Source organism: Cajanus cajan, chromosome 4, assembly GCF_000230855.2.
Source record: "Cajanus cajan strain Asha chromosome 4, NIPB_CcT2T_4, whole genome shotgun sequence".
In the NCBI taxonomy this organism is placed as follows: domain Eukaryota; kingdom Viridiplantae; phylum Streptophyta; class Magnoliopsida; order Fabales; family Fabaceae; genus Cajanus; species Cajanus cajan.
The window spans coordinates 19,130,747-19,136,366 of NC_138520.1; positions in this window are offsets into that span (position 1 = coordinate 19,130,747).

Consider the following 5,620-nt stretch of genomic DNA (forward strand, 5'->3'; position numbering starts at 1 on the left):
GCCTCTCCAGGCTTTAGTTATTCTGAGGAAGTATTATTTCTGCAAGCCTCTCCAGGCTCAATTATTCTGAAGGAGTATTATTTCAGCAAGCCTCTCCAGGCTCAATTATTCTGAATGAGTATTGTTTCGGCAAGCCTCTCCAGGCTCAGTTATTCTGAAAGATGTGAAATCTTTGTCTTTTTTTTGTCGACTTTTGACTTTTTCTGTATGTTTGCCTTTTTTGTCATTTTTTGGCTTTTTCTGTATTTTTGCCTTTTTTGTCATTTTTTGGCTTTTTCTGTATTTTTGCCTTTTCTGTTTTTTTTCGGCTTTTTCTGTATTTTTGCCTTTTCTGTTGTTTTTCGGCTTTTTCTGTACAGAAATGTCTCAGTTATTATGAGAGAGTATTATTTCGGCGAGCCTCTCCAGGCTCAGTTATTTTGTAGGAGTATTATTTCGGCAAGCCTCTCCAGGCTCAGTTATTTTGTAGGAGTATTATTTCGGCAAGCCTCTCCAGGCTCAATTATTCTGAAGGAGTATTATTTCGACAAGCCTCTCCAGGCTCAATTATTCTGTGGGAGTATTGTTTCGGCAAGCCTCTCCAGGCTCAATTATTCTGTACGAGTATTATTTCGGCAAGCCTCTCCAGGCTCAGTTATTTTGAGAGTATTCTTCCGGCAAGCCTCTCCAGGCTCAGTTATTCTGAGAGTATTCTTTCGGCAAGCCTCTCCAGGCTCAATTATTTTAAGAGTATTCTTTCGGCAAGCCTCTCCAGGCTCAGTTATTCTGAGAGTATTCTTTCGGCAAGCCTCTCCAGGCTCAGTTATTCTGTATGACGCTGTTGATTTTTTGAATCTTTGCATTTTGTTTGCTGCTGTCATACACAAGCAATTTTTCCTATTTTTTTTTTTTTTTTTTTTTTTTTTTTATGTAGTTGCCTCATGACGAGGTCTTTGAAAATTTCTTTATGGCCAATACGGCCGCATCCATTTCAGTATGCCCGTATTGAATTGAAAATTTGTTCATAACCCTAATTTTGGTACGGGCGTACTGAACATGATACGGGCGTATTGTTTTTTCTGAAGTTTATATATTTTTTGTTTTTTCAATAAACAGAGAATAAGTGATCTTCCAATACACCTATCATCTGTATGCATGTATGCAGTATGATGCACCTAATTCTATTTGATTCTTTTTTCAAAAGAATTAACCGATGCGTTTTTGTGTTTGGATTTTGCCATTCCTCCAGACGGACTGTGCTCTGCCGATTTCTGTTACCGAGGAATGATGCATATTTGATTTTGGTGTCATCAACCAAATGATTCTTCCCTTTCTTTAGAAGATGTGTCAACCCTCCTATTGACCACTATATCTCCATGTTTCCACTAGATTATTCAAAAATCGTTGGGACAAAAGAGAAAAGAAGGAAAGGATATATATTTTCAAAAGTTTGTGTTTTAGAGGGGATTATTTTATTTTTGAAAAATGGATTTTGTAAGAATGGGTGGCCAAGGTAGGCTTATTGTGTTTAGGTTTGTTTGTTTAAACACTTATGAGGTTAAGCACATCTTTGTTATTAATGATTGTGCTTTGACAACTTGGATAGCTTTTCTTGAGCCCCTTTGTTGAATTCAATTGATGGTACCATCATGGATTTATTCTGTTTTTTTCTTTTTTGATGGCTCTTACTTTTGCCTAAAACACCCATTTGTGATGTCTTAGCGGGCTTTTGTTTTTATTCATTATTTTGTAACCCTAACTTTTGCCTAGGTCACCCTTTCGTGGGATTCCTAGCGGGTCTTTGTCTTTATTTTGTAACCCTAACTTTTGCCTAGGTCACCCTTTTGTGGGATTCCTAGCGGGTCTTTTGGTCTTATTTTGTAACCCTAACTTTTGCCTAGGTCACCCTTTTGTGGGATTCCTAGCGGGTCTTTTGCTCTTTAGGATTTCTTTATCCATGATGGCACTTATTGAGGCCAAGAAAAGGTGCTCCAAGTTGACACACACACTTCCACATAAAAATGATGTGGGTTTATTATTATTAAGATGATTTTAACCTCATTCATGTTTATTCAAACAGGGTTAAAATAATGTGGTCTAGAATTTTATTGCAAGCGAGAAAAGAAGCAATAAAGAATTAATGAAGAATGATTTTATTATAATCATAATGGAAACATGTGCCCTATCGAGGCTCGGGGGTCGGGCTGTCCCCGAGGAGTGATCTCTAATAGTCACTGAGTCTATACATCCCTATCGGAAGGAGAAGGACACTTGATGACAACAGCTGGCCTTGACGTTTATGAACCAGCCTTCCTAAAGATCTGGCTTAAAGAACGTCGAGAAGGATCTTGGTTCCTCTTCGTCCTCTGATCTTTGTTAGGGTTGTATCCTAACCCTTGTTTCCCCGGATTGTCTTTGATAATGGGTAGTTCCGGGATTCCTTGGGAGTCCTTGCCTAATTCTTGTCTTGGCAAGTATCCGTTCTTTGTGAGCATATGAGCTACCTTCTTCATTTCTCGGGGAAACGTTTCAACATTGGCAATTTCCAATGCTTGGAAGGCGGTTTCTAGAGCTTCCTCCACTGCATCCACATAAGGTATGGTGGATGGCTTGCTGATGAGTATGTCGTCTTCAGCTTGTACAGTCACCAGCTTGTCACCCACAATGAATTTGACTTTCTGGTGAAGCGTAGAAGGAATAGCTTTTGCATCATGAATCCAAAGTCGGCCGAGGAGACAGCTGTATGTTGGAGTAATGTCCATCACTTGGAATTCGACATTTAAAGATAGTGGGTCCAATTTGGATTGGAAGATTGATCTCTCCCACCACTTCTCTGTTAGAACCATCGAAGGCTCGAACGATCATGTTGCTCGGGCGCATTTGGACTCCCTTGATTGCCAATTGCTTGAGCGTTCTTTTTGGCATCACATTCAAGGAAGATCCATTATCTACCAAGACTTTAGCGATGTGATACTCCTTGCACTTTATAGAGATGTGCAAGGGCTTGTTGTGGTTTGATCCCTCGGCGGGGATTTCTTCATCGATGAAAGTGAGGTGATCATTAGCCTTGATGTGACTAACAATCCCCTCAAACTCGTCTTGGGAGATAGTGTGCGACATATATGCCTCGTTCAAGACTTTCGACAGAGCTTGCCGATGCGGTTCGGAACTTAGGATCAACGACAACAGCGTAATCTTTGCTGGCGTCCTATGAAGTTGATCCACGATGGAGTACTCGTTCTGTCGGATAAACTTTAACAGCTCGTCTGTCTCCTCCTCGGATTCTTTTTCCTCGGTTTTCTTTTCTTCTTTTTCTTTATTCTTGGGGGCTTTATCATGAAGATCTTCGGGAGTGTAGATCCTGCCACTCCTAGTCATGCCCCCAAGTCCAGCGATGTTAGAGATATCGCTGTCGGCAGAAAGGTGGATGTCGTATATCCACGGCACAGCCTTATTTGATTTGTAAGGGAAAGGCCTTGGGACTGTGATCCTTAATGGTGTCGGACCTTCCCCTTTATTCGTCTTGATTACCAACAACGGAGCTGATGTGCGCTCGATTGGCACGGTTGTTGGCTTACACTTGATAACGAACGGCGTGCGATCCATTCTTTGAACATACGCATCGACTAATCCTTTCTTTTTATTAATGTTTATTAATGGATTACTAGGAGAGATGTATGAATGACTCCTAGATCCCTCCATGATCTATATGCATGATATGATGATGTTGAATATGCATGCATTGTGTTTATTGAACTAAGCATTATCATGTTTTTAGGATTTTCCTAAGATGATGCATGATATTGCTTGGTTTGGGTAAATACATATTTTTCTTTTGAATATTTTTGTATCTTTTTTTGTATTTTTTGGGTGAAAAGGGAAACTACCTATATGAATGCAATGAAGGTAGATGTTAACACCATGTACTAGAAGATCTTTATTTCTATTTATTCTTTTTATTTAAAAAAGAATGTTGTATGTTTAAAAGGTGCAAATGTATGCTCATACAATGTCACATAAAAATGCACAAACAATTCACTCATCCACGAACGGTCACGAGCGAATCACGAGGTAGGGGTCTCCTGCAGAAAAGTGCATATTCAAGGAGGTTCTAACTGTTCTCACTTGGTCTGAGGCCCCCAAGGTGCCCCCATTATAGGGACCCAATTCCTCTCGTCGTAGGTCGATGGAAAGTTCCAACGCACCGTCGGACTCAAGTTCATGGTTATCACCTTGAGTGATGTTTTCCGACAACGGTCTACGGGCACCTATAGACCCATTCGACAACCGGCCGTACTAACATCCACTCCCTATGGTTAATCACTCATGCCCCCGGGTATAGAGGGAACTGTTGTGTGCAAAGGTTTGTGTACAGTTTGTATTTCAAACAATTGCGGAAATTTAAACAAACAACAGTTATTTAAAGCCAAATACATAAAGCATGTTATCATACAAGCAAGGGGTAATGAAGTAATTTTTAACTATTATTTGTTAAAAATAATCTGTCACTAAATGGGACTGACTCTCGAAGCTTCCCCAGTGAAGTCGCCATCTGTCGCCACCGGCCCGAAACGGGCTTTCGGCTTTCGCGAAGGATGGTTGGACTCGTTTATTTGTTTAAGAATGTGGATTGCTAGAATGACTTATTCTCAAACTGAGACCTCGTCAAACGAACAATTTTATTAAAAGTCTCACTAATCCATATTAATCCCAAGCGGGACCCTCCATGGATTAGTGGTTTTCGTAAAAGGAGGGTTCGTGGAGTCGCCACCAATGTTTTACTCAAAACATTGGAAAAAGGGATAAGGCAATTGATTTTATAAATCAACTTTGGCCATTACAACCAGAGTTGGGTAAGGGAGTCGGTTACGCGTGGGGAAGGTGTTAGCACCCCACAGCGCCCCTTTCGGGTTCCCTATGACAGATTATATTCTAAAATAACAGTATAAAATTACTAAATTACTCCTATTTATTATAAGCGATTATAAATTAACTATCTACATGATGACAGTTTAAGTATGCACACAGAAAGCAGTAAAAGGAAGGATTTAAGAAGAAACCTCTTGAAGCGTGCTTTTTATATATTGAGTAAAACTGGGAAGCTTTTTGGCGTTCCCTCGCTCTACAAGCTCGCTCGCTCCTTCCTAAAAACTTTTGACTATGGAAATCCGGAGGATTTCCCTTCGACTAGGTTCGAATCTCCAAGCTAAGTGCTCGGAATTCCAGAACTTCGTCGGATCGACTCCCAGAGAGATTTCTAGGGCAGAACACTGCTCAAAAACCCCAGAATACTCAAGGAGGGAGTCAAAACTGAGTGAAAAAGTGTGGAATGACGTCCAATTGACGTCATATTTATAGGGAATAGGCGCAATACGGCCTACAGGGGCAATACGGCCGTATTGAAATTTTTGAACTTCAATACGGTCGTATTGAAGTTCAATACGGTCGTATTGAAGTTCAGAAATTTCAATACGCCCGTATTGAGTTCGCTGCGGTTGTATTGAAGTGCCAATACGGTCGTACTGACTTCAGTATGGCCGTATTGAAGCTTCAATACGGCCGTATTAAGTTCAGTACGGCCGTATTGGGCTTTTTCCCTCCACTTCTTTATTTTGAGCTATTCTAAGACCTCTAGACCTAC